General features: G+C 44.6%; 1 protein-coding gene and 1 non-coding gene across 5 annotated transcripts in view; both read left to right on the forward strand.

Annotated features, from left to right (window-relative positions):
- RYR2 (ryanodine receptor 2) overlaps window positions 1-7459 on the forward strand; it is a 755762-nt gene that overhangs the window by 399302 nt on the left and 349001 nt on the right. The gene's annotated exons all lie outside the window — the stretch shown is intronic.
- The window catches only part of LOC132685720 (U6 spliceosomal RNA), a 107-nt gene continuing 92 nt past the window's right edge, over window positions 7445-7459 (forward strand). The window contains exon 1 of the small nuclear RNA XR_009613289.3: window positions 7445-7459. This exon is cut by the window's right edge and continues 92 nt beyond it. This is a non-coding gene — a small nuclear RNA (U6 spliceosomal RNA).

Raw genomic sequence — 7459 nt, forward strand, 5'->3', positions numbered from 1 at the left:
TTCATTCCAAATGTACTGTACAAACAAACAAACAAAAAAGTGGTTTGGAACTTCTATTTTTGGCTTGTGTTCAAAGGATTATTTGGACAGATTTGAAAAAAAATTAGTTTTCCAAATCACACAGCATAATATTTTATTTTAAAATGTTCCAGTAGGGGCGCCTGGGTGGCTCAGTCGGTTGAGTGTTTGACTTCGGCTCGGGTCACGATCTCACCGTTCATGAGTTCAAGCCCCGCATCGGGCTCTGTGCTGACAGCTCGGAGCCTGGAGCCTGCTTCGGATTCTGTGTCTCCCTCTCTCTCTGCCCCTCCCTAATCTCTCTCTCTCTCTCTCTCAAATAAATAAACTTAAAAAAAAATTTTAATGTTTCAGTAGATACTAATAAACTGTCTGTATAATCATAAAATAGTTATAAGCACTCAACCTGATTTCTCCCTCTCTAACATAGTAAGTATGTTATTCTTATTTTGGTGTTGTAGAAACTTAACTCTGATAACCAGGGCTTCCTGAACTTATCCAACACCACAGTTTGTATCAGCAACACCCCAGACTGAAATTGGTTGCTTCTTCCTCTCTTTGCAAAGTATTTTATCAGCTGCCCTTCTATACCACCGATGCCCCTTTAGTTACTTATTTTTTTTCTCTCAGTCTCGTACACGAGCAATGAACTCCTTGAAGCTATAGACACGATTTCATTCATCTTTGGGATTACCATCCCATCTGGCACCTAGTGGATGTTGGACAGTTTTTATTAAACAAACGAAGAAATGAATGTATGAATGGATGTTTGGATTCACTTAAGAACATACCTGTCAGTACAGAAACAATTTCATGACTCTTGCATGAGAAAGACCCATTCAAGGATAGGTTTGTTTGTCGGAATGGAATGAATAGGAGAACAGATGGTTGTGGTCAAAGGGGGTAATTTTAAGTCTCCGAGTGAAGTTTTAATGATGAAGGCTTAGGAGGAAGAGAAATTTGAGTCACAGACTTTGAGTTTTAAGGCATTGCTGGATTCTTGGGTGGCAGATATAAAGAAGGAGATTGTTGAGCTAAAGTAGGTGCAAGAATTGTAAATGAGAGCTTTCATGGTATCACAGCACCAATGGCATGACTGTGGACCAAAACAGAATATCTTGAATAAGGAGAAAACTGAATAACTCTCAGGAGTATGATCAATTGATGGTTAACAAGGTGATGGCATATTTTTGGGGGCCCCTGGGTGGCTCAGTTGGTTGAGCATCTGACTTTGGCTCAGGTCATGACCTCGCAGTTGACAGGTACGAGCCCCGCATTGGGTTCTGTGCTGACAGCTCAGAGCCTGGAGCCTGCTTCAGATTCTGCGTCTCCCTCTCTCTGCCCCTCCCCCACTCATGCTCTGTCTCTGTCTCAAAAATAAATAAACACTAAAAGAAAAAAAAAAGGTGATGGCATGATTGCATAAATGGATAGGTTCTTGGGTCAACATGTCCAGAATTGTTGGCAATCTTCAGTCGATACATAAAGGTATGCTGACCCCTTTTTCTAGCCATGGGGAGGATCTGGAAAGAGAGAGAGCCCAGCAACCTTCAGGACAGTATTAATGTTGGGTGAATCAACTGCTTCACTTGAAACACACACACACACACATACACAGGGGCCCCTGGGTGGCTCATTCAGTTGAGCGACCAACTCCTGATTTCGGCTCAGGTCATGATCTCACAGTTCATGAGTTTGAGTCCTGCATCAGGCTCTGCGCTCACAGTGTGGAGCCTGCTTGGGATTCTCCCTCTCTCTGTCTCTCTCTCTCTCTCTCTCTCTCTCTCACAAAATAAATAAATAAGCTTTTAAAACACACACACACGCACAGAAAAAAAAGTGCTCAGCAAAAAAGGAGAGAGACAAGGAAAGAACAGAATGGAGCATCCTTTAAACTGAGCTAAGTAGAGCCCAGTGTCTGGAGTCTTCTGTTTGGTTGTTTATAGGCACATTCCCACTGGATGCAAATCACTATTTGCTGTTGTCTTTGTCCAATCCAGCTGTTGGTCACAGGCATTTCCACTTCACGTAGAAGCCCCCATGCTCTCAGAAAGCACAGTGAAAGTCAGGAGTAGGAAGGACCCTTGGAAAATGCTGAACCTAACATGTCACCTTAAAGGAAAGGAAATTGAGGGGTGCCTGGGTGGCTCAGTCGGCTGAGCGTCTGACTTTGGCTCAGGTCGTGATCTCACGGTTCATGGTTTTGAGCTCTGTGTTGGGGTCTCTGCTGACAGCTCAGAGCCTGGAGCCTGCTTCAGATTCTGTCTCCCTTTCTCTCTACCCCTCCCCCACTTGCTCTCTCTCTGTCTCTCAAAAGTGAATAAATATTAAAAAAAATAAAAATGCTCTCTCCCTCTATCTCTCCCTCTCTTTCAAAAATAAACATCAAAAAAATTAAGGGAAAGGAAATTGAGGCATAGAACATTTAAATGAATGATTGTAGATACTAGAATTAATTGTTACAGCAAAGATGAAACCCTAGCTCATAATCATACGTCAGACTTGAAGTATGTTCACTATGCTTTGTAGCCTCCTAGTTTGTACATCTCTGAAATATTTTTCACTAAAACAAATTTTCTCTATTGTCCTTACATTTATGCTTTTAATGAACTACTTTTCTTCTTAGAGAAGGTACAATGTTGCTTAGTTTTTAGAGACAGTAACAGTAACGATATGCATATCATTAGATCATACCAAATACACACATGCATAAGATAAATTTATTTCATTCGTACGTAACTGTTTCCTGAGTGCTCATATATGCATCATCTTACTCTCAGAGACTGCTGAACATGATCACCTCAGCTGATCTGTTTCCAGCTGCACTGCTAGTCTCTGTGTCTGTATGTGAACAGTAGAGCAGAGCGAGGGGTAACCCTAGGAACTTTAGGTTTCCTTTAGAAGAGGTCAGTGGACAGGGGTGCCTGGGTGGCCCAGTTGGTTGAGGGTCCAACTTTTGATTTTGGCTCAGGTCATGATCCCAGCGTCCTGGGATCAAGCCCCGTGTTGGGTTCCATGTTGAGAGTGGAGCCTGCTTAGGATTCTCTCTCCCACTCTGGCCCCGCCACCTCCCCAGAGTTCATGTGTGAGCATGCTCTCTCTCCTCTCTCTCTCTTTCTCCAAAAAAGGGGGAAAAAAAGTCCAGTGGACAAAAGTCAAATTGGTACAGACTCAAATGGAAATCTGATGAAGATCTGAAAAGGCCAGCCAAAGGTTGTGTTAATGAAGTACATTTGTCTGGTACCACCAGACACAGACCTTGAGAAAAGGACTGGAGGTTTATTTGGGAAGGGAGTCACTGTGAGACTCGGTAGAGAAGGGGTCAGAGAGGGTGTGTTGACAAGCAAGTTACCACCGTGTGTAGCTGGAGCTTTTCCCTTGGGGAATTCTGGGAAACTGAGCCCTACAGTTCTCCCACCTGAGGGCTGAGACAAGATGTTTACAACCAACTTTTCTCTGTCACTGAGCAGTGCTGCTCCCAGGGGGTGTTAATTCTGTGGCTTTTCCAGCTGCCGCTGTGATCAGAGCAAATCCTCAAGCAAAGAAATGCAGAACTTGGCTGCTGGAATTTCACTGAATGCAGAGCGTGAGGGTTTGATCAGGGCCCTGGCAGTGTCTGCTCCCCAGCCAACCACTATTTATCTCCTTACATGTTAGCAAGTCTCACAAAGAGCGGTGGACACAACCTTTTGTACACATTGTGCGTCATCAAAAGTTGACTAGTATCTCTAGTGCCTAAGGCTCTATCGGAGCATCGGTAAGAACAGCCACTATGAATTTCTTGAGAGGACAAGAGATAAAGTAGACCTTTCCCCAGGCTTCATGTGTGACTATGTCTCTGGGCCAAATTTAATTGAAAAGACAAAAGATTTGCACGAGCAAGTCCAGTTGATTGAGTTGATGTATTTCTGAAGGCCGGGTTCTCCTTAGGATGTTCTTAGCACTTGGAACGCTATTTGGGAACTTCAAGGAATAGTTGACTGAAATGGTCTGCCAGTCAGGGGGCTGCATAGTTTCTCTGAGTCTTACTTTTGTACAGTGTATCCCACACATAGCTTTGCAGGGATGAACGTGGTCTTCTTTGAGATTCCTGCCCATTGTTCTCCACTCTGAGTAAGTCCCATGAAGGAAGGTCCCTCTGGGTTTCAGCAGAAGAAGGAATCTTTCAGGGGTCTTGAATTGCCTAAGCTTCATGCTCACGTACCATACAGCATGTGGTACCTAGGAATATGATAGTTTATTTTTTTAACCTTATTTATTTATTTATTTTGAAAGAGAGCGAGCTCGAGCATGTCAGCACAAGTGGAGGAGGGGCGCAGAGAGAAGGAGAGAGAGAATCCCAAGCGGGCTCCGTGCTGTCAGCGCAGAGCCCAACATGGGGCTCTATCTCAGGATCATGACCTGAGCCGAAATCAAGAGTCGGATACTTAATGGACTGAGCCATCCAGGCATCCTGAAATACAATCGTTTAAAGCTTCCAAAGATGTCACAATTATTTCTTGGAGAGCATAAGCTCATCATTTCTCAAAGGGAAAAATGTGTAACCTGTGAATAATCTGTCCCAGAATCTTGTGTGCCAGGGTCCTCCCCCTAAACACGTACTTAGGTATGAACAATCGAGTTAGAAAATGCAGGAGGTCACAGGATATTGTTCTCCACTGTTGGCAATGCAGAGATCATAGCTAACCTTTTGGAATGATACCAACTGTTTAGGCAACACTTAATGATATCACAGAAAGGGACGGTTTTCCAGGAGGTAGCTTTGAAGAAGGCAACTTCAGCCGTTGGTTGATTCAGATCTTTCAATTGTGCAGAAAGCCAGCTATGGGTATAGCCAGGACATTGTGCACCTGACTCTTACAAGAAACATTAAATCAGAATCACCATGATATTGCAGACTGTGTAAAGACAACCTTTTGTGATAGCTGTTGGGGTCGGTACCCATTGACCCTACCACTCCTTCATAACTTATTCATTCATTTACTTCTGTGACTTCGTCTAGAGCTCATTATAATGACTGGTGTTTTTAATAATGATCTGGGTCATTACAATATGTAAAATCATGTTTGATGCTAATGGGTCATTTAAGACAGGGAAACTGAGTGTACATTTCCCAAGATATTCACTCAATGTTTGAAATAATGTATTAGCGGTTAAAGGTTACTAATTTAATAGTTAGCTAAGTCCCTGGTCACAAATTACTCCTTTTTGAAGGATGCTGGAAACGTCCACATACAGCCTTTCTACTTCCTTTCCCAGCAAAGCATTAAGTTATGGCTGGAAAGAAAAGGAGGACAGAGAGCGGAGAATCTAGATTTGGAGGGCTTTTTTTTTAATCTATTTTACCAGCAGTGTGAAAAGTGGGGGGGGGGGGGAAGTCCCTCAAAGTAAAGTCCAAATGAAACAGAACATTCCTTTCTGAATGAGACAGGTGATCAAAGTTGCTGGGTTACCCAGAATCTGTATCCATTTCAGAATGCGTTTCTAAAAGCCTGTGTGTGGGATAGATGGCAAATTGTGTTTTCAGAAAATGGTTTTTTAGAGATGGAAAAAAAAAAAATCTCCAACTGTCTCACATTTGGGAAGAACACTGTAGTGCTTTGTGGCATAGCGCTGATTGATTTTATTATCTCTTCCCACTTATGCTCATTTAACCATATGACTCATTTCTGGCACCTGATGTTAAAGTCTGAAGGAGGCTGGAAGGGACCGGGCTCAGGATTTCATAGACAGGTGGGGTCTGGTGGCCTTGTTCCCGGGTGGTGGCCCTCCAGGTTGTGCAATGGATCTGCAATCCTCTCCTGTGTTTTGACACTAAATAGGAAGTTCGGATTCACGGTGGGCTTTTAATTCTTACATCTGTTTGCCATGCTTACTTTGCCTTTTTGGTCTGTTTGACAATCCTGCCTCAGTGGTCCATGAACGTGTGTTGTCCTCGGAGCGTCAGCTCCTCAGATAGGTCCTGTGGCGGGGAGCATCAAAGGCAGGCTCAGTCTTTGTCACCCAGTCTGTTTAAGGAGTGGGGAGAAGGAGAGCCTCAGTCCAAGAGTCACAGGGGCCATAGCGCTGCTCACTCCATTTCTGCCAACATGGCGGGAATGCCGGCCAGGGCTTTCCACCGCCGAGAGGAGTGTAACTTAACAGAGATCATCTCCCCAGGCTCTGACTAACCAGCCTCCTAAGGATTTGGGTAAGGAAGGTATGAAAGGTTGAAAGCCCAAAGTCAAAGTCAGTTGGTACCTATATTGGACACTTCCCTGCCCTTGGGGGTGTCTGTTGTTCTCCCGACATTCCATACTGACCCCAGTGGCCAGCAAAGGGCAAGGAATTGTCCTAAGGCGATGGGGAGAGGGGTTGATAAGTGAAGCTTGCCCACATCTGTCCCGTGGACGTGCTCTCTCTCCAGTCTACATCCCCCCATCCAGCCTCCCACGAATTCACGAGAGCTTTTGTCCCCTGGGGGTGTTTTTGGACAGTTCCTGGAATCCATACTCCCATCCTGCTTCCTTCGATCCCCCGGGGTTGCTGTGCACGTAGGAGCATTGGCCCCTTTTGCTGATGTTATTTCTTCCCACACACAGCTGGTTAGATGCCACCCTCTAAATGTCTGCTTAGCTGAAGAAGAGAAGAGGAGTCTAATCTCAGAGAAACTATGTTTTCTGGGAAGGGCTTGCTTGAGGAAAGCCTCTTATTAAAAACAAAATCACAGCCAGTGATTTCTGCCTTTGACCTTGACTGTTTCTTGTCCTCTCTGGGTACTAAACTTATGTTTTACTGTCATGGACAAAAGTGAAGGTTCGGCTCGTATGTGCTGCTACCAACAGATGGCTGCTTAATGCCAGTGTCTGCTCTGATAGGGTTTCGTTCCTACCACGCTGGATATTAAATACTTTTAGCATCATCTTTGGTGAAATAATTGTGCTGTGTCACTTGCTTTCCGTCATGCTTGAAGTCCGGGGACCCTATCATGGCTTAAGGACTTCATCTAGAACTGAGTTCATTAAAGTTTCTTTGCATCGTGTCTGACGTAGCTCAGTTTTCTCAAGTCAACGTGCCTCTTGATTGAATCAAGCCTTTTGTTTTAGTGCCTTGGCTTTTAAAGTGGGTTCTACTCACTCGGGCATGGTAGTCAAAAGAAAGAAGCCAGTCACTACCCACCTGAGGGGTTTATCTTCGGTGTCAAGGCAGGATGCATCACAGGTGTCCTCCCTTAGCGTTGATGTGATACAGGAAACATAATCTTGATGGGCCGTGAGCTCAGCCGCCTGGGTGCCCGCCGGAGGCAGCTGCAACTGGAGAAGGGAAGTGGTGTTCAGTCTCAGGGTATAGTTGATGCGGTGGGAACTGATGTCTCAGCTCAGGCTGTCTCATGCCTCTGGTCTCCTAAATGGGTTTCCTACCATTTCATCAGCAAAGACAGGGTTGAGTGCTCACTTTGGCA

The sequence above is a fragment of the Panthera onca genome, chromosome D2 (genome assembly GCF_046562875.1).
Source record: "Panthera onca isolate mPanOnc1 chromosome D2, mPanOnc1 haplotype 2, whole genome shotgun sequence".
Lineage (NCBI taxonomy): Eukaryota > Metazoa > Chordata > Mammalia > Carnivora > Felidae > Panthera > Panthera onca.